The following is a 22,607-nucleotide window of genomic DNA, read 5'->3' on the forward strand; positions in this document are numbered from 1 at the left end:
CAAGACCCTGTCTCTCAAAAGAAAACAGGGCTGGGCACAGTGGCTCACACATGTAATCCCAGCACTTTGGGAGGCACAGGTGGGCAAATCAATTGAGCTCAGGAGTTCAACACCAGCCTGGGCAACATGGCAAAATCCCGTCTCTATAAAAATCACAAAAAATTAGCCGGGCCTGGTCGTGTGCACCTGTGGTCCAAGCTACTTGGGGGCACTGAGGTGGGAGGATAGCTTGAGCCCGGGAGGCAGAGGTTGCAGTGAGCTGAGATGGCACCACTGCAATCCAGCCCAGGTGACAGAGCCAGACCCTGTCTCAAAAAACAAACGAACAAAAAAAAAAAAAAAAAAAAAAAAGAGAGAGATAAATGGAAAAAAAAATTTTCAACTGAGTATCAGCTCTTTCAACCTATATTTTTAAAGAAGCAAATCAAGTTATTGTATATAAAGAAACTACATCTAGTCTGTCTATAACCACTCCCAAAATTATATGTAACTGAAGAAATCACTCATCTAGAAGCTATTTTTCAACGAAGTTTTTTTCAAGTAGCAAAATGGAAGCTCTGTAGCCATCTTGAAAGACATTTAAGTCGGGCCAGCAGATTTTTTATTGTTGTGTTTTTGTAACTAGTAAGTTTTACTTTTTTAAAAGAAAATATCTATTTCCAGCTTCTCTGGCATAATGTGATAGAAAGAACATGGTTTCTGGAGTCTGACAGACCTGGATTAGCAATTCTGGTTCTACCACTTACTATTAGCTACATAACCTTCTTTGATAAATTACCTAATGTTTCTAATCCAAAATTTTCTCACTGGCGAAATAAGGATATACAATTTTCCTCAGAGAACTACTGTGAGAACAGGCCGGGCACGTTGGCTCATGCCTATAATCCCAGCACTTTGGGAGGCCGAGGCAGGCAGATCACGAGGTCAGGAGATCGAGACCTGGCTAATACGGTGAAACCCCATCTCTACTAAAAATACAAAAAATTAGCCAGATGTGGTGGTGAGCGCCTGTAGTCCCAGCTACTCGGGAGGCTGAGGCAGGAGAATGGCGTGAACCTGGGAGGCAGAGCTTGCAGTGAGCCGAGATCGTGCCACTGCACTCCAGCCTGGGCAACAGAGCGAGACTCCGTCTGAAAAAACAAACAAACAAACAAAAAAAACAAAAAAGAACTACTGTGAGAACAAAATGAAAGAGTAATAGATATAAAAGCACTTCACACAGTGCCAGGCACACAGCAGTTGTTCAATAATTTCCTTCTCTTTCCCCCTCCATATTAGAGAATTCATGGCATTCACACGAATTCACAAATTCTAAATCCAAATAAGCTTCTTCAAACTCTTGCCAATTAAGGAGGATTTTGAAAGACTGGCATTATAAGTAATCAGCCTCTACCTCCAATTCTAGCTATTATTATGTGTTCTTAGAACATGACCATGATGGTATGGCCTGAACTATGCTATGCAATCCCAACCTAGTTATGACAATCTTTTAATATTTTTATTGTGGTAAAAAAAACCACATAATTTAAAACACATCAAAGCTATTAAAACTTACCACTAACAATTTTTAAGTGTACAGTTCAGTAGCAATTTTCAGTGTTGTGAAACGTATCTCCAGAACTTTTTCATCTTGCAGAAATGAAACTCCATACCCATTAAACAACTCCCCTTCATCCCTTCCCTCCCCCAGCTCCTGATAACCACCAATGGACAGTTAAGTTGTCTCCACCTCTTGGCTATTGTGAATAGTGCTGTTATAACATGGGTATGCAAAGATCTCAAAACCTTGCTTTCAGTTCTTTGGGATATATACTTGGAAGTGGGATTGCTGCATCGTATGGTAATTCCATTTTTAATTTGTTGAGTAATTATAATTTTAATACCAAAGTACTCACAATTTTTACCCCAACAAATTTCTGAAATATTTACTTACCATGTGCTTCTCAAATTCTGCATTTAGGTTAAAAAAACAAAATCCCTAAACTAAGGGTTATTCTAATGTATCCTTGCTTATGCTACTAAATGTTAGAAGTTATATTCTAGTACATTGTGTTTATTTAATACATCTGTCTCTCCCACTAGAATAAAATTTCATAAGAACTTTGCTGCCATATCCCCAATATCTAGCACATACTGGACTATTCAAACATTCGAATGAATGAATGCATTAGCAAAACAAAAATATACTGCATCTCCAACTTTAAGTTTGTTTGGGCTCCTAAATAAAGAATCCACTGTAATGATCAAGTACAGATTTCCAAACTGGTAAAGCAATTAGTGTAATACTTCACACTGCAACATCAACTTTTATAAAGCACCTACTATATACAAGGAACTGTATTTAAGATACAGAACTGTTAAATGTGGTCTATGATTTAGAGATCACTAGAAACAGATATTAAATCATTTTTGTCTTTCAAATATTTGAGAATGTACAGGCATTGTCCTAGGGAGATACAGAGGTGAGCAGACATCCCTGCCCTCAGCAGTTCAGATTCTAAAGATGGCCAATTAACAAAACAAGTAAAACTTAATCAGAAGTCATATTAATTACTGTGTAGAAGTCAGGTAAGCAGAATGGTAGATCTGAACTGGAAGAGGGGAGCTGTTGCTATTTTATTATAGGATAGAAAGGGAAGACTTCATTGACAAAATGCTATCTGAGCAGAAACCTGGAAGAAATGAGAGAATATGCCACGCAAGTTAAGTACCTAGGCAGAGTGGCTACAGCCAGAGAACAACAAGCACACAGGTCCTGAGGCAGGAGTGTGCTTGGCAAGTTCAAAAGAGAGCAAAGATGAATTGCCGCAGGGTAAACAAAACAAACAATCTAAGTTAGGAGTTGAAGCTCAAAGCAAAGAGGTATCAGATTTAGCCGGGGCACAGTACAGTGGTATAAATCTGTAATCCTAGCTACTTAGGAGGCTGAGGTGGGAGGACTGCTTGCACCCAGGAATTCCAGGCCAGAGTGAGCAGCATAGCAAAACCCTGTCTCAATTTAAAAAAAAAGAAAAGAAAAAAGCATCAGGATATCATGTAAGGACACGGAGCCTTACATGTTCTTTCTGAGATTGAAAGCCACTAAAGGCTCTAAGCAGAGGAGTAGAAGAGTGACATATATGAATTCAACTTTAAATGAATCATTATAGGTGCCCCCTTGTCAAGAAGGGGTTGTAGAGGACAAGAAAGAAAGCAAGGAGACCAGCTAAGAACTTACAATAATCCAGGCAACATGATGGTGTCATGGACCAGGCTGGTAGCAGCGGAGATAATGAGAAGCAGGGAAATTCTGGAGGTTAATCCAAAAGAATCTGCTAATGTGAGATACAAGTGAAGGAGGCATCAAGGATACCTCCAAGATTTTTAGTCTTCTTAACAAATATCTGAGTATCTACTATGGTCCAGGTTCTGTACTACACTTCACATCTTTCCATTTAATTCAATCAATTTTTTCAAAGTAGGGGTTATCAGCCCCTATCTAAAAGAGAAGTTCAGAGAGACTTTAAAACTAGCCTTTAGGCCAGGCATGGTGGCTCACACCTGTAATCCCAGCACTTTGGGAGGCCAAGGCAGGTGGATCCCTTGAGGTCAGGAGTTTGAGACCAGACTGGCCAACATGGTGAAACCCCGTCTCTACTAACAATACAAAAATTAGCCGGGTGTGGTTGCGCCTGCATGTAAATCCCAGCTACTGGGGACGCAGAGGTGAGAGAATCACTTGAACTCGGGAGATGAAGGTTGCAGTCAGCAGAGATCGCATCACTGCACTCCAGCCTTGGGGAAAGAGTGAGACCCCGTCTCTGAATGAATGAATGAATGAAAGAAAGAAACTTGCCTTTAGTCAAATAAGGGACAAAACAAATTTTAACTAATCCATGTTCTTTTTCTCTACACCATACCCCCAACCACTCTAGCCACTGCTTCTTAATTTCTTGGCTGGATTCCTATCCTGTCTACACCTTAAATGTTAGTATTCCTTATAGTTTTTATTTTTTAATTTTTTTTTTTTTAGAGACTGTCTATGTTGCCCAGGCTGGAATGCAATGGCTATTCATAGGTGCAACTGTGCACAATGCAACCTCGAATTCCTGGGCTCAAGCAATCCTCCTGCCTCCAGTCTCCCAGTAGCTGGGACTACAGGCACCCACCACCATGCTCAGCTTCCTTAGCTTTTGGAGGTCTTCTCACTCCATGCTCATTGAAGCCACTATGACTTCAAGTAGTTTTATTTCTCAAGACTAGATTCTACTCCTTACCTCCCAGACATAACATACAAATGTCTACGGGACACGTTAACTTAGATATCCTACAAGCACATGTCACAGGGTGGAATATCATGCCTCTCAGATCTGCTCCTTCTTGCATATTCCCTAAGTTAATGGCACCAATTGGCCCAGCCAGTGGCAGTACCAGAAATACGTGGCATAGAACTAATGCTGCCACTCACGACGCCTCTATATAGCAAAGTACAAGCTTATTGTCAGATCAGAGTCCTTCATAGTTGGCACCACACAGTTTTTAGGGCCAGGCTCAGTGGCTCACACCTGTAATTCCAGCACTTTAGGAGGCAAGAGGATCGCTTGAGGCCAGGAGTTCGAGACCAACTTGGGCAACACTGCAAAACTCTGCCTCTACAAAAAACAAAAAAATCTAGCTGCGTGTGGTGGCATGCATCTGTAGTCCTAGCTACTCAGGAGGCTAATGGGTAAGACTGCTTGAGCCCAAGAGTTCAAGGTTACAGTGAGTTATGATCACACCACTACACTCTAGCCAGGGTGACAGACCTAGAATCTGTCTCAAGAAAAATAAATAATTTAGGGAATACATTAAAATATATCTTGTTTATTTTGAGTCTGGATTGTACTCAAAGATTGATAAAAGACTAATTTCTAGATAAATGTAGTCTTACTAAACTGAGTGTTTAAAATTCTACATCTTAAAACAAAGGGCCAGGCTCGGTGACTCACACCTGTAATCCCAGCACTTTGGGAGGCCAAGGTGGGTGGATCATGAGGTCAGGAGATCGAGACCATACTGGCCAACAAGGTGAAACCCAGTATCTACTAAAAATACAAAAATTAGCCGGGTGTGATGGCACGCACCTGTAGTTCCAGCTACTGAGGAAGCTGAGGCAGGAGAATTGCCTGAACCCGGGAGGCGCAGGTTGCAGTGAGCCGAGATCACGCCACTGCACTCTAGCCTGGCGACAGAGCAAGACTCCATCTCAAAAAACGGAAAAAAGAGAAAAAGAAAGGCCAGACACGGTGGCTCACGCCTGTAATCCCAACACTTTGGGAGGCTGAGGCAGGAGGATCCCTTGAGTTCAAGAGTTCGAGACCAGCCTAGACAACATAGAGAGATCTCATCTCTACTAAAAAAAACTAATCCAGGTGTGGTGGTGTGTGCCTGTCATCCCAGCTACTTGGGAGGCTGAGGTGGAAGGATCGCTTGAGCCTGGAAGTTTGAGGCTGCAGTGAGCTGTGATTGTGCCACTGCGCTCATCCTGGGTGACAGAGTGAGACCCTGTCTCAAAAAAAAAAAAAAAAAAAAAAGTTCTACATCTTTCTGGAGGTACATCAACAATAACTATGTAAGGTAAGAAAACAAAACAAAAAAACACAGACCAGGCACATGGTGGCTCACACCTGTAATCCCAGCATTTGGGAGGCCAAGGCAGGTGGATCACTTGAGGCCAGAAATTTGAGACCAGTCTGGCCAACACTGCAAAACCCCATCTCTACTACAAACACAAAAATTAGGCTAGGCAGGGTGGCTCACACCTGTAATTCCAGGACTTTGGAAGGCTGAGGCAGGCAGACCACCTGAGGTCAGGAGTTCAAGACCAGCCTGGACAACATGTTGAAACCCCATTTCTACTAAAAATACAAAAAATTAGCTGGGCGCAGTGGTGTGCACCTGTAGTCCCAGCTACTCAGGAGGCTGAAGCCAGAGAATCACTTGAACCCGGGAGGCAGAGGTTGCAGTGAGCCAAGATCACATCACTGCTCTCCAGCCTGGGAGAAAGAGTGAGTATCTCCAAAAAAAAAAAAAAAAATTAGCCAAGTGTGGTGTCGCATGCCTGTAATCCCAGCTACTGTCTCAAAAAACAAAAATAGTGACTTAAAAGGCATAAAGCCTGTATTTCCCACAATGTAAAATGTCTTAGAAGAGCAACAAAGATACTGAGAATCATATTCTAACTTCAGATGATAAGAAAGTAGTTGGATTTTAGTGCACTTCTAACAATCCTCCACTAGAACTGAAACTAGACAAGAGCAGCCACCAACTGTATACTACACACCATTGCATCCCTAGTGCTTAGTAGAGGGTGCCTAACATATTAAAAGCCTCAATTTTTTTTTTCAATAAATGGCAAACACAGGGGATTATAACTTAATTTTCTAGTTCGTAAAAAAAAAGACTATGCTCATCTCAAAATGCAGATCTTTAATCTTTTTTTTTTTTTAAGGTGGGGTCTCACTCTGTCACCCAGGCTGCAGTGCAGTGATGTGATCTCAGCTCACTGCAACCTCCACCTCCTGGGCTCAAGCAACCCTCCCACCTCAGCCTCCCAAGTAGCTGGGACTACAGGCGTGTGCCATCAGACTTGGTTAATTTAATCTATCTTGAATCAGACATTACATCACAAGCAAAATAAACTCTCTTGAGAGATATAAAAACAAATGTAGCAAAATGCTGACAACTGGTGAATCTGGAAGATCTAACGGGATTCATCGTAATGAGTGTTCTAACTTTCCTGCAGGTTAGAAATTTTTCAAAATAATGAAAAAGTTTTAAAAATGCTTAATCTCTTAGAGAGTTAATGTTTGAACAACTATTCTGATATTATATTTACCTTCCATAGCACTCTTGCCTATTAACTATGCTGAATATATATCCCCACATTAAAATATGCAAAAAGAAACTACTAGATTTTTTAGAATTACACCCCTATCCGGCCAGGTGTGGTGGCTCACGCCTATAATGCCAGCATGTTGGGAGGCCGAGGCAGGTGGATCACCTGAGGTCAGGAGTTCCAGACCAGCCTGGCCAACATGGTGAAACCCCGTCTCTACTAAAAATACAAACATTAGGCCGGGCGCCGTGGCTCAAGCCTGTAATCCCAGTACTTTGGGAAGCCAAGACAGGCGAATCACCTGAGGTCAGGAGTTTCAGACCAGCCTGGTCAACATGGTGAAACCCTGTCTCTACTAAAAATACAAAAAAAAAATTAGCTGGGCGTGGCGGTGGGCACCTGTAATTCCAGCTACTTGGGAGGCTGAGGAAGGAGAATTGCTTGAACCTGGGAGGCAGAGGTTGCAGTGAGCCGAGATCACGCCATTGCACTCCACCCTGGGCGACAGAGCAAGACTCCAGCTCAAAAAAACAGGAAAAAAAAAAAAAAAGAACAAAAGGAAAAAAAAGAAAGAAAGAAAAAGAAGCCGGGTGTGGTGGCTCACACCTGTAATCCCAGCACTTTGGGAGGCTGAGGCAGGAGGATCTAGACCAGCCTGGCCAACATGATGAAACCCTGTCTCTACTAAAAATACAAAAATTAGCTGGGCGTGGTGGCACACGCCTGTAATCCCAGCTACTCAGGAGGCTGAGGCAGGAGAATCGCTTGAACCCGGAAGGCAGAAGTTGCAGTGAGCCGAGACTGTGCCATTGCACTCCAACGTGAGTGACAAGAGTGAGACTCCATCTCAAAAAATAAAAAAAAAAAAGAAATATACACTTGTCCATTAATATCTAATTTAAGGAAAGCAAAAGCATTTATGTAAGACTAAGAATATATAAAGAGGTAGATGAACAATACTCCCACTTTGTAAGCACGAATATTTACCAGGTTTCAAACCAGCAAAAAATCAAGAATGATAACTTATTATTCAATGCCAAGTGCTATGATATATAGGACCCACTGAAATCCTCTAATAGATTATGAATTTGCTGAATCACTTGCTGTTCAGTATTCTATAAAATAGTATCCATCAAGATCATAAGATTGAAATTTAAGACTACAGTTCTACTTTGTTCAAAAAGCAAAAATACTCCATTTCCCCCCAAGTAAATCAGCTTAAAATTACACATCTAAATTAAAGCTGTCTCCTTTAAATGTCACTGATCTGGATAGTGGTGGAACTACTTGGACTCAATACTACATTCCACTATCCTAAAGAACAAAAATCTCATTATTTTGAAGGAGGACTGGATATTTACAAAAACAATAGCAAAATATCATTCACCCCAACTCTACTAATGTTACGAGTTTTAAAAAAGTGGAGTCAAAAATCATTTGAAGTCAAAAATTACCTCAACCTCCAGTTGAGACAGCAGAGAGATCTTTCTAACCCCTTCTCTCCAAAGTCACACCAACATAGAGAAAACAAGAAATATAAACTTTTCCTCCATTTCAATGAATAGACATTGCAACTGTAACCACAGTAGATGAAAACAAGCTTATGACTTCAAGGCCCACTGAAGACATCAAAGAGGAACAAGTCAATTCATTTGGGAGGGTTTAGCAGTAAGAGATATCAGACACCAAGGCAGAAAGTGAGGGGTGTATATAAGGACACCCCAACACATAGCTTCCATCTCACATACCAATATTGTCATCCCTCAAGACCAAGCAGGTGTCTAAAGGCTCATTCTCTAGAAAATCTGCAACAGATACACTCAGCAACACCAGGCTAAATGGAGTATGGGAATGAGACTACAGATAGGAGATTTGAAAAAATAAGATTAAATACAAATGTGTACAATGAAACTAAAGTTAACCCCACACCTGCCCACCCAAGTTCCTTTAGCTGCTCAGATTCAAGAAAGCAGGCAGTCAAGCTTACATTCTCCTCCCCAAATTCGAGGCAGGTGATCTGAGTCTTTCTCTGGAGAAACAGAATGGCTCCAGAAACAAGACCAACAAACATTAATGCTTGGAATCTCTCAGTGGAAAAAAAAAAAAAATTGGCTCACGGTTCCATCATCTTGTAGCAGAGCCCACCAGTGAAAAGCCCTGCCCATGTTTAGACCTTGAAAACATCTTTTCTTTGAGAATGCATCTCACTCTGTTGCCCAGGCTGGAGAATAGTGGCGTGATCATGGGTCTCTACAGCCTCAACCTCCCAGGCTCAAGCAATCTACCTACGTCTACCTCCCAAGTAGTTGGGACTACAGGCGTGAACCACCATGATCAGTTACTTTTCTTTTTTTAAATTTTTTGTAGAGACGGGGTCTCCCTATGTTGCCTAGGCTGATCTCAAACTCCTGGGCTCAAACAATCCTCCTGTCTCAGCCTCCCAAAGTGCTAGGATTACAGGCATAAGTCACCACGTCCTGCTGCAAACATCTTTTTAATGACTTTTTGGTTTTTTTTTTTGAGACTGAGTCTCGCTCTGTTGCCCAGGCTGGAGTGCAGTGGCGGGATCTCAGCTCACTGCAACCTCCGCCTCCCGGGTTCAAGTGATTCTCCTGACTCAGCCTCCTGAGTAGCTGGGATTACAGGTGCGTGCCACCATGCCCAGCTAATTTTTGTATTTTTAGTAGAGACGGGGTTTCACCATGTTGGTCAGGCTGGTCTTGGAACTCCTGACCTCCTGATCCACCTGCCTCGGCCTCCCAAAGTGCTGGGATTACAGGCGTGAGCCACCTCACCTGGCCTTAATGACTCTTTTTTTTTTTGGAGACGGAGTCTCGCTTTGTCACCCAGGCTAGAGTGCAGTGGCGCAATCTCGGTTCACTGCAACCTCTGCCTCCTGGGTTCAAGTGATTCTCCTGCCTCAGCCTCCCGAGTAGCTGGGACTACAGGCACTCACCACCACGTCCGGCTTTTTTTTTTTTTGTATTTTTAGTGGAAACGGTGTTTCACCATGTTGGTCAGGATGGTCTCGATCTCTTGACCTCGTGATCCACCCACCTTGGCCTTCCAAAGTGCGGGGATTACAGGCGTGAGCCACTGCGCCTGGCCTTTAATGACTCATTCTTAATTATGAATGTGCAGTCTGAAATCAACAATCATTTGAGGAAGGCTTCCAAAAAAAATTTACAATAAAACAAGGGGGAGGGGGCAAAAAGGGAGGACTTGAAGGAAGGGAAGAGAAAGTAAGAAATAGAAGAAAACATCAAATAAGCTATCCTCCAAGAAGAGAAAATAGTATATTCAAAAAACAAGAATTTTAAAAAACAAATTTATGCCAGGCATGGTGGCTCACACTTAAAATCCCAGCACTCTGGGAGGCCAAGGTAGGAGGATCAATTGAGCCCAGGAGTTAAGATCAGCCTGGACAACATAGTGAGGCCCAGTCTCTACAAAAAATTTAAAAATTAACCAGATGCAGTGGCACATGCCTGTAGTCCTAGCTACTTAGGAGGCCGAGGTGGGAAGATCACTTGAACCCAGGAAGATCTCTCGAGCCCGGGAGGTTGAAGCTGCAGAGAGCCCTGATCACGCCACTGCACTCTAGCCTGGGAGACGAGCAAGACTCTGTCTCTAAAAAGAAAAGTCAAACAAAAAAATTTAAGGACAGGCACAAGGACTCACACCTGTAATCTCAGCACTTTGGGAGGCTGAAGTGGGACAATCACTTGAGCCCAGGAGACAAAATGAGACCCATGTATAGAAAAAAAAGAGAAAAAATTAGCCACGTGTGGTGGTATGCACCTGTGGTCCCAACCACTCAGGAGGCTGTAGTGGGAGGATTGCTTGGGCCCAGGAGGTTGAGGTGCAGTAAGGCTGTCACAAACCTGGGTGACAGAGTGAAACCCTGTCTCCAAAAAAAAATTAAGGAATAGACAAGAAAAAACTACCAGAAATTAAAAATATGACAGCTGAAAACCTTCAATATAAAGGTAAAAAGATAAAGTCAAAGGAATCTCCCAGGCAGTAGAACAAATTAACAAAGTTGGAAGGACCTGGAAAGGCCCACCCAGTACCCAGAACAACAGATTTATAAAAAAGACCCACCTACCAAGGTACGTAATTATGAAATTTTTTATTAAGAACTTAAAAAATTAGAAATCTTCCAAAGATAAACTAGGCTACTATAAATAAATAATTATCCTACAAATAAAGGATAAAGAATCAGAATGGTATCAGAACTGTCAGCAACTAGAAGACAATGGAGTAATGTTTTCAAAGTCCTAAGGGAAAACTGTTTTCAACCTAGAACTCTATGCCTTGTCAAACACTGGACTGAGTGAAAAGGGAAGAATTCAGACTTTGTCAAACATGGAAAGCCTCAAAAAATTTCCTTTACCATGTACCCTTTTAGCAAAAAGCTACGATAGGATGATATGCTCAAAGGCAGTAAACCAACAAAGAAAGGTATTGCAAAAAAACAGGGTATCGCATACAGGAGAGACCCTTAGGAAATTCCCAAGGCATTAATTGTGCAACCAGGCATAATTAATAACCAGTCCATTATTGAAGCAGGACAGAGAAAGTATCTAGCAGAGAGGTGTCCAGGAAAACAACAGAAACCAAAAGATTATTATCTGGTGGTTTGGCTATGTGGAAATTCATTTTGAGAGGTTGCTGGAGTACATAGGAAGATGGAGATTAATCAAATAAAGAGGAATTTTTAACTTCAGAACAAAGGAAATATAGTAGGCTACTTAACTAAATGGAATATTTATACAGGCATAGTAATGTAACCACTGCATACCATTTTAACAAAGAACTGAAACAGAGAGTGGGATGAGATTATAAAAGGTTAAAATTCTCATCTAGGCCAGGCACAGTGGCTTATGCCTGTAATCCCAGACTGAGGCAAGAGGATCACCTGATGTCAGAATTTCGAGACCAGCCTGGCCAACATGGTAAAACCCCATCTCTACTAAAAATACAAAAATTAGCCAGGCGTGGTGGTGCGTGCCTGTAATCCCAGCTACTTGGGAGGCTGAGGCAGGAGAATCACTTGAACCCAGAAGGTGGAGGTTGCAGTGAGCAGAGATCGTGCCACTGCACTCCAGCCTGGGCAACAAGAGCTAAACTCCATCTCAAGAAAAAAAAAAAAGAGGGAAAAAAAACTTTCAGAAAGCGCAGTGTAAATTATGGCAAGAGTCAACCACTAAGTCAATTTTCATTCCTGTCAGGTCATACAGAATCTCTGAAATCTTGAGAACTCCTACATCATCTGATTAACTATATGAAATTAGGAGAGGGGAAAAGGCCTTCATATTAAATAAATGGTACGGGAGCAATCAGACATCCCTTCCACAAGCAAAAAAAAAAAAAAAAAAAAAGTCGACCTCAATCTAAACCCCCCACCATATACAAAAATAACTCAAAATAGGGTGTAAAATATAAAACTATAAAACTTTTAGGAAAACACAGAAGAAAATATTTGGGATCTATGATGGACAGAGTTCCTAAATACCAAAAGCATGATCCACAAAAAGAGAGGAAAGTCCAAAAGCATGATTTATAAATTGGACCGCATCAAAGTTCCAAATGTTTGCCCTGTGAAAGCCCATGTGAAGAGGATGAAAAGACAAGCTACAGACTGGAAGAAAATATCTGTAAACCACATATCCAACAAAGGACTAGAATTTTATTTTATTGTATTGAGATAGAGTCTCACTGTCGCCCAGGCTGGAGTGATCACAGCTCACTGCAGCCTCAACCTCCCTGGCCTCAGCTGATGCTCCCATCTCAGTCTCTCAGATAGCTGAAACTACAGGTGCACACCACCACATCCAGCTAATTTTTTTCTTTTTTGTAGAGATAGGGTTTCGCCATGTTGCCCAAGCTAGTCTCAAGCAACTCACCCACCTAAGCCTCCCAAAGTGCTGGGATTACAGGTGTGAGCCACTGCACCTGGTCAAGACTAGAATTTTAAATGTACAAAGAACTCTCTAAACTCAACAGTTAAAAAACAATCCAATTAGAAAATTGGCAACCACATGAACAGACATTTTTCCAAAGATGGCAAATAAGCACATAAAAGGACTTTTCAACACCTTTGGCAATCAGGAAAATGCAAATTAAAAACCACAATGAGATTATCACTACACACTTATCAGAATGACTAAAGTACAAAATAGTATGATAACATTATCAAATGCTGGTGAGGATGCAGAGAAAGTGCACTCATACACTGCTGAGGATGGGGGTGTAAAATGGTATAGCCATTCTGGAAACAGTCTGGCAGTTTCTTATAAAACGAAACATGCAATTACTATGTGACCCAACAATTGCAGTTTTGGGTGTTTATTCCAAAGAAACAAAAATTTATGATCACACAACCTGTACACAAAATATTCCTAGCAGCTTTATTCATATTAGCTAAAAACTAGAATCAGCCCAGATGTCAGTCAATGGGTAAAGATTAAACAAAATGGTACATACCATTAAGTATACTACTCAACAATTAAAAAAAAAAAAAAAAAAAAAAACTAATGGGCCCGGCACGGTGGCTCACGCCTGTAATCCCAACACTTTGGGAGGCCAAGGCCGAGGCCGGCAGATCACCTGAGGTCAGGAGTTCAAGACCAGTCTGGTCAACATGGTGAAACCTCGTCTCCACTAAAAATACAAAAAAATTAGCTGGGTGTGGTGGTGCATGCCTGTAGTCCCAGCTACTTGGGAGGCTGTGGCAGGAGAATTGTTTGAACGCAGGAGGCAGAGGTTGCAGTGAGCCAAGATTGTGCAACTGCACTCCAGCCTGGGCAACAAAGTGAGACTCTGTCTCCAAAAAAAAAAACAGGCCAGGCATGGTGGCTCACACCTGTAATCCCAACACTTTGGGAGGCCGAGGCAGGCAAGGCAGATCACCCGAGGTCAGGCGTTCAAGACCAGCCCGGCCAATGTAGTCAAACCCCATCTCTACTAAAAATACAAAAATTAGCTGGGCATGGTGGTGGGTGCCTGTAATCCCAGCTACTCAGGAGGCTGAGGCGAGGAGAATCACTTGAACCTGGGAGGCAGAGGTTGCAGTGAGCCGAGATTGTGCCACTGCACTCCAGCCTAGGCGACAGAACAAGACTCTGTCTCAATAAAAAAACAAACAAACAAACAAACAAAACAAATGATACACACAACTTGGATTAATCTCCAGGGAATTATGCTGAGTTGGGGGGTGGGGGGGAGCCAATCCCAAAAGGTTACATTCTATATGATTCCATTTATACAACATTTGTAAAATGACAAAATTTTAGAAATGGAGGACAGTTTCATAGTTACCAAGGTTTGGAGTGTAGAAATATCGGGAGGCTATAATTACAAAAGAACATGAAGGGTCCTTGTTCCTTGGAACTGTTGTATATTGACTATGGTGGTGGATACATGAACCTATGAATGACAAAATTGTACCAAATTTCATATACACACAAATGAATAAAAATAAAACTGGGGAATTTTAATAAGGCTGGTGTACTACACCAGATGTCAATATTCTGGTTGTGATGTTATAAAAGTTTCCCAAAACTGCTACCATTGGAAGAAACTGGGCAAAGTATACAAGAGATCCCTTTGTATTATCTTTTACAACTGCATGAGAAATTACAATTATCTTAATAAAAATTTCAACTTAAAAAAAGTCCGTACAGAAGCATTGCTAATTATATGAAAGAAACAAATCAACACTGTCCTTTGTTCTAATTTTGATATGATGTACTTTTTGGGTCTCCAGAATAATGGTTTTTCCATTTTCTAATGTTTTAAACCTTGGAAGCTCTGTTTCTGGGTCATATGTGAAACACAGCATTCTAGGCCAGGCGTGGTGGTCCCCACCTATAAATCCCAGCACTCTGGGAGGCTGAGGCAGGAGTACTGATTGAGCCTAGGAGTTCGAAACCAGCCTGGGTAACATGGCGAGACCCCATCTCTATTAATTTTTTTTAATCAACAGTAAATAATAAATAATAAAAAAAGAAATGTAGCATTCCATTAATAGTTGCTGTTTTCCTCAAAAATATTATTTTTCAGCTCTGGAAAGAAGAATAAACATCAAGCAATCACTTATGCTTGCAACCCAAAATACACTGCACTGTCTTCAAATAAAAACGTTTTTCTCATTTCAGATTTCCCTTAAGACTGAGTTTTCTTCACTAAAATTTCATTTTAATCAACTTTTCAAATTCCTTTTCTTTTTTTTTTTTTTCTTTGAGACGGAGTTTCACTCTTGTTGCCTAGGCTGGAGTGCAATGATGTGATCTCGGCTCACCACAACCTCTGCCTCCTAGATTCAAGCAATTCTCCTGCCTCAGCCTCCCGAGTAGCTGGGACTACAGGCATGCGCCACCATGCCCAGCTAATTTTTGTATTTTTAGTAGAAACGGGGTTTCTCCATGTTGGTCAGGCTGGTCTCGAACTCCCGACCTCAGGTGATCCGCCGGCCTTGGCCTCCCAAAGTGCTGGGATTACAGGCGTGAGCCACCGCACCGGGCCTCAAATTCCTTTTCTTATAGTCCAAATTTAATGAACTAATTTCATAAACCCTCAATTATTCATCTATTTGAAGGACCCACCTCTATGACCTTTACAAGACTTTTAGTCTTCTGGGTTCAGATGTCCTGTTAACCTCAACATCCTTTGTAACTCCTTTAAACTCTTTTTTTATATATAAAATAAAAGTTTTAAAAAGCTGGCCTTGGTGGCTTTAGAGGCTGAGGCAGGAAGACTGCTTGAGCCCAGGAATTTGATCCAGTCTGGGCAACACGGCAAGACCCTGTCTCTACAAAAATCAAATCAAATAAAAATGAAACTCCTCCTTTATGACTTAACCATCTCAATAAACAGTTTTCCCAGGCAAATCTCTTCAGCTAATCATACAATTTATATTTTGTGCTAAATAATGGTCTCTTACTTGTAAATCAACACTCAACAAGCTCCTACTCCTCCGTTCTTCACAACTGCTACCACAGCTCTGCCTGGGCAACCTTCTACTGTTAAAAGTTGAAAGACGGCCGGGCGCGGTGGCTCACGCCTGTAATCCCAGCACTTTGGGAGGCAGAGGCAGGCGGATCATGAGGTCAGGAGATCGAGACCATCCTGGCTAACACAGTGAAACCCCGCCTCTACTAAAAATACAAAAAATTAGCCGGGCGTGGTGGCGGGCGCCTGTAGTCCCAGCTACTCAGGAGGCTGAGGCAGGAGAATGGCGTGAACCCGGGAGGCGTAGCTTGCAGTGAGCCGAGATTGTGCCACTGCACTCCAGCCTGGGCGACAGAACGAGACTCGGTCTCAAAAAAAAAAAAAAAAAAAAAAGTTGAAAGAGATTGCCAGTATTTCCCTTATTAGCCTCTCCCTTTTGCAAACAAAACGAGAATACCAGTATTTCCTTTGCCATGCTTGTGCGTCATTATACACCACAATTCTTGAAAAGAAACATCATCGGCTCTTCTCTATTATGCACTAAGATGGCAAAGGACAAGTAACCCGAACAAAATCCTTGATATTTTATTCTAAGACTTGTTACTTACCTATTCGTGCCCCTCCAAAAAAAAAAAAACAAAAACAAAACCACAGCAACTCTACTTTTCAAATTGAAATTGATGAGCAGGAAAACTATCATTGATTTTTTTTAACACAACAATGAAATTCTCAGAATGAGCAATGTGGTTATGAATAAGATTGGTTGTAGATTCTAATAAAAACTCCTGGCGGGGCGCAATGGCTTACACCTGTAATCCCAGCACTTTGGGAGGCCGAGGCAGGTGGATCACCTGAGGTCAGGAGTTTGAGACCAGCCTGGTCAACAGGGCGAAACCCTGTCTCTGCTAAAAATACAAAAATTAGCCAGGAGTGGTGGCTCATGCCTGTAATCCCAGCTACTCGGGAGGTTGAGGCAGGAGAATCATCTGAACCCGGGAGGTGGAGGTTGCAGTGTGCCAAGATGACGCAACTGCACTCCAGCCTCGGAAACAAAAGTGAAACTCTATCTCAAAAAAAAAAAAATTAGCCATGTGGCCTTTTGGCCTTCTGGAAGTTACTTCACCTCACCAGTCTCAGTTTTCCCACTTTGAAAATTCATTTAAGGGTTCATTCCTGCACTAACATTCTGTGATTCTAACATTCCAAGAAGGTCTATGCAAATACAGACAACAAAAAGACAAATCTGCCTTCAACAACTGAAAGTACAGACCAGTGATATTAAAGCATGGGAAAGTACCATAAAGGATCCTCTTGATTCACAACCACTGGTTAACAGTAGCTAACACCTGGAACAGGAGGGGCCGTCTGTGATCAAATGCTCTTTTAGAGAACTGGGTGGAGTGTTAGTTTTTTGGGTTTTGTTGAGCGGTGGGGAAAATATATCTAAAACATTTACCATTTAAACCATTTTCTAAAACATAACATTAAATTTGCCATCTTAACCATTTTTAATGTGTACAGTTCAGTAGGTGTTAAGTGTATCACACCACTGTGCAACAGATCTCCAGAGCCTTTTCATTCTGCAAAACTGTAATGCGTTGTTTTATACTCATTAAACACCTGCCTATTTCCCTCTTCCCCAGCCCCTGGTAATCACCATTATTTCTGTTTCTATGAATTTGACTTTAGATAGCCTCATATTCATATAAATGAAATCACATAGTATTTGTCTTTTCATGCATTTCAAACATTTTTAAGTGTACAATTCAGTGGCATTAAATTAATTCACACTGTTATACAACCATCAACACTATTCCTCTCTGGAACTTTTTCATCCTTCCAAACTAAAACTCTGTGATCCTTAAGCAATAACTCCCCATTACTCTGTCTCCCAGGCCCCAGTAACCACTATTCCACTAATTTTGTCTACTATAGGTACCTCACACATTATTTGTCCTTTTGTGTCCAACTCATTTTACTTAGTAAACTATTTTCAAGGCGTATCCATGTGGTAGCATGTTAGAATTTCCCTCCCTTTTAAGGCTGAATAATATTCCATTCTATGTGTATACCACATTTTGTTTATCCATTTATCCACTGAGGAACATGTGAGTTGTTTCCACCTTTCAGCTATCGTGCATAATGCTACTATGAATGCTGGTGTACAAATAGCTGTTTGAGTCTTTTTTGTTGTTGTTTGTTTTGAGACAGGGTCTTGCTCTGTCATCCAGGCTGGAGTACAGTGGCATGATTATCAGCTCACTGCAACCTCCGCTTCCCGGGTTCAAGTGATCCTCTCACCTCAGCCTCCCAAGCAGCTGGTACTACAGGCATGCGCCAACATGTACAGCTAATTTTGGGGGGTTTCTTGGTAGAGACAGGATCTCACCATGTTGCCCAGGCTGGTCTTGAACTCCTGAGCCCAAGTGATCTGGCCTCCTAAAGTGCTGGAATTTACGGGCATAAGCCACCTTGCCTGGCCCTGTTTGAATCTTTGATTTAAATTATCCTGGATATAACTCGAAGTGAGATCACTAGATCATACGGTAATTTCATTTTTAATTTTTTGAGAAACCACCCTATTGTTTCTCACTGTGGCTGCACCATTTCACATTCCCACCAGCAATGCACCAAGGTTCCAATTTCTCTACAACCTCATCACTTGCTTTTGTCGTTTGTTGTTGTTGTTATAACTATCCTAAATGGTCACAAAATAACATCTCACTGTGGTTTTGATTTGCATTTCCCTAATTATTAGTGATGCTGAACATCTTTCCATATGTTTATTGGGCATCTGCTTAGCTTCTTTGGAGAAATACCTACAGAGGTTTTTTTTTTTAAATAGTAATTATGAAACAATTCACAAATTTGCGTGTCATCCTTGCGCAGGGACCATACTAATCTTCTCCATATCCTTCCAATTTTAGTATATATGCTACCGAGACAAGCACTCTGGATGGTCTTTTGGGGTTTTTTGTTTAAGACAGAATCTCACTCTGTCATCCAGGCTGGAGTGAGATGGTACAATCATAGCTCACTGCAGCTTCAAACTCCTGGGCTCAAGTGATCCTCCCATCTCAGCCTCCTGAGTAGCTGGGACTACAGGTGTACACCACCGCACCCAGCTAATTTTTTATTTAAAAGCTTTTTTTTGTAGAGATGGGGTCTCGCTAAGTTGCCCAGGCTGGTCTCGAACTCCTGAGCTCAAGCTATCCTCCTGCCTCAGCCTCCCAAAGTGTTGGAAATACAGGTGTGAGCCTACAGCACCCAGCCTAATCAATCGTTTCTTAAATGCAGGTTAGTGGAACCAACCTACTCTTCCAAAACTTAGCAAAATCATCCTGACAACAAAATGTATGTATTATACCTCTCTTAGGGACAAGAGCCTTTACCAACTTGATTTCTTACATGGAGCTGAGAGACTCCAATTCCCAGTGAAAAATATTCCCTGTTAAAAAATGAGTAAGCCTGTGGTGGAGAAAGGATTAATGACACCAAAAGGTAGCACATCCAGTATAGAAGCAGCCCACTAAAAGCTTGTGCTTTGGGGACAAATCCATGTAATTCCCACATCACTAATAAGTAACTCATTCCTGAGCTCATACTACCAAGATGGTTATGGTCAAATCAACCACTGAAATCTTCTCATCCAAAAGCAGTAACTCTCTTAAGACTATTTTTCAAACAACCTTTCAATTTCTTTTTCTTTTCTTTTTTTTTTGAGACAGAGTTTTGCTCTTGTTGCCCAGGTTGGATTACAATGGCACGATCTCGGCTCACCGCAACCTCCGCCTCCCTGGTTCAAGCGGTTCTCCTGCCTCAGCCTCTAGAGTAGCTGAGATTACAGGCATGCGCCACCACGCCCGGCTAATTTTGTATTTTTGGTAGAGACAGGGTTTCACCATGTTGGCCAGGCTGGTCTCGAACTCTGACCTTAGGTGATCTGCCTGCCTCGGCCTCCCAAAGTGCTGGGATTACAGGCGTGAGCCACCAAACCCAGCCCCAACCTTTCAATTTCTAAGAGCAGTCTTGCCCTATTAAGCCAAACAGCTAACATTTTTTTTTTTTTTTTTTTTTTGAGTCAGCGTCTCACTCTTGTCGCCCAGGCTTGAGTGCAGTGGCACGAGCTCGACTCACTGCAACCTCCGCCTCCCGGGTTTAAGCAATTCTCCTGCCTCAGAGCCTCCCAAGCAGCTGGGGCAACAGGCACACACCACCATGCCTAGCTAATTTTTGTATTTTTAGTAGAGACGGGGTTTCACCATGTTGGCCAGGCTGGTCTCAAACTCCTGACCTCTGGTGATCCACCTGCATTGGCCTCCCAAAGTGCTGGGATTACAGGCATGAGCCACTGCGCCCGGCCACAGCTAATATTGGTAAGTCCGATCCCAATCTACTTCATATAATGATCAGAAAGTAGGTAAAAAGGAAAAATTTTACATAAACTACCCCCAATTCATATTAAGAGGATCCTGATTGTACCACCTGTCTGCCTACCTGCCTGCCTTCATTCATTATTTATGGTGCACCCATTAAATGCAGGTACTCTTCCAGGTGTTTAGCACACATGAGAAAAAAAAAAAGACAAAGATTTCTGCCTTTGTGCAACTTATATTCTGGTGCCCTTGGATTCGTTTTGAGATTGGTTGAGTGTACCATACCAGTAATTTGTTTTTTGCAGCAGTCTCCAATAAATCTGACCATAAATACAATACATAATTTCTAATACGGATGTATGAGAATTGAAAATATATAGAAAAATTCAAATACAGTAGTCTTTGTGAACACCATCCTATAAATCTATAAAAATTATTTCTTCAAAAAACCAATAGCCAATAAGAAACTTAAATGACTGCACCTGAAATAATGAGGGCCTGCCTTATTTTGGCAGTCAGGTCCTTCTGAACTCCTGCAAGATAACTACTTCTATACAAACCTCTGGATGTTTTCTGTTTTTGTTTTATCATACACGGTCTCGCTCTGTCACCCAGGCTGGAGTGCAGTGGTGTGATCCGAGCTCACTGCACCTTTGAACTCCTGGACTCAAGTGATCCTCCCACCTCAGCCTCCCCTGTAGCTAGAACTACAGGAACATGCCACCATGTCCTGCTAATTTTTTGTTTTTGCAGAGATGGGGGTCTATGTTGCCTAGACTGGTCTCAAACTCCTGACTTCAAGTGAACTTCCCAACTCAGCCTCCCAAAGTGCTGGGATTACAGGTTTGAGCCACCACGCCCAGTCCTCAGGATGTTTTAACAATCAAGTGACCACTCAAAAATTTCATTATCATTTATAGAGAATGCTCTAGATTTTAAAAACAACACAGCCAGATGCGATGGTGCTCGCCTGTAGTCCCAGCTACTTGAGAGGCTGAGGAAGGAGGATTGCTTAAGCCCAGGAGTTCGAGGCTACAGTGAGCTATGATTGCACCACTGCACTCCAAGTTGGGTGACAGAGTGAGATTTAATCTTTTAAACAACAACAACAAACCCTCGTCACTTAATAACATTTAACACATTCCTGAAAGTAGTCTACATTCAAAGTATTTCTAGTCATCTGCACGTTGACCAACTGGCTACTTTACATTGTTTAGACACATACCATCCAGTATGGTAGCTACAAGCCACATGTAGCTATTAATCACTTGAAATATGCCTCTTTAAAATTTATTTTTTCATTACATAATATACATCCATGTAGAAATACGCCTAATCTAAATTGAGATGAGTTGTAAGCATAGCTTACAAACCAGAGAAAAAGAATGTGAAATATCTCAACAATTTTAAATTTTTTTTCATACAGACAGGGTCTCACTACGTTGCCCAGGCTGGTCTTGAACTCTTGGGCCCAAGCAATCCTCCCACCTAGGCCTGCCAAAGTGCTGGGATTACAGGTGTGAGCCACTGAACCTGCCCTCAACAATTTTTAAATCTTGATCACACAATAAAGTAACATTCTAGATATGAGTTAAAATATATTATTAAAATTTACTTTTTAGGCCAAGTGTGGTGGCTCACGTCTGTAATCCCAGAACTTTGGGAGGCCGAGGTGGGTGGATCACCTGAGGTCAGGAGTTCTTGACCAGCCTGGCCAACATGGCAAAACCGCATCTCTACTAAAAATACAAAAAAATTAGCTGGGCGTGGTAGTGGGTACCTGTAATTCCAGCTACTAGGGAGGCTGAGGCAGGGAGAATTGCTTGAATCTGGGAAGCGGAGGTTGCAGTGAGCCCAGATCGCGCCACTACACTCCAGCCTGGGCAACACAGTGATACTCCATCTCAAAAAGAAAAAAAATTTTTTTACTTTTTAAAATGTGACTATTTGGCCAGGTACAGTGGCTCATGCCTGTAATCCCAGGATTTTGGGAGGCCAAGATGGGCGGATCACCTGACGTCAGGAGTTCAAGACCAGCCTGGCCAACATCGTAAAACCCCGTCTCTACTAAAAAATTCAAAAATTAGTTGGCCATGGTGGCACACGCCTATAATCCCAAGTACCTGGGAGGCTGAGGCAGTAGAATTGCTTGAACCTAGGAGGCGGAGGGTGCAGTGAGCCAAGATTGCACCACTGCACTCCAGTCTAGGCAACAGAACAAGACTCCGTATCTTAAAAAAGAAAAAAAAAAAAGTGGCTATTAAAAGTAATATATGTGGCTCACATTATTTCTTTTGAACGGCACTGGTTAAACGCAATGGTAGATTTTTTTTTTTTTTTTTTGAGACAGAGTCTCGCTCTGTTGCCCAGGCTGAAGTGCAGTGGTGCGACCTCGGCTCACTGCAAGCTCCGCCACCTTC

General features: G+C 41.9%; 1 protein-coding gene and 1 non-coding gene across 2 annotated transcripts in view; both read right to left on the reverse strand.

The window, feature by feature from the left end:
- RAB10 (RAB10, member RAS oncogene family) overlaps positions 1-22,607 on the reverse strand; it is a gene marked incomplete at its 3' end in the record, with an annotated part of 101,533 nt that overhangs the window by 74,611 nt on the left and 4,315 nt on the right.
- LOC112208332 (U6 spliceosomal RNA) lies at positions 18,656-18,762 on the reverse strand. The gene has a single exon (XR_002942734.1). It is a non-coding gene; the product is annotated as a U6 spliceosomal RNA (small nuclear RNA).

The sequence above is a fragment of the Pan troglodytes genome, chromosome 12 (genome assembly GCF_028858775.2).
Source record: "Pan troglodytes isolate AG18354 chromosome 12, NHGRI_mPanTro3-v2.0_pri, whole genome shotgun sequence".
Taxonomy (NCBI): domain Eukaryota; kingdom Metazoa; phylum Chordata; class Mammalia; order Primates; family Hominidae; genus Pan; species Pan troglodytes.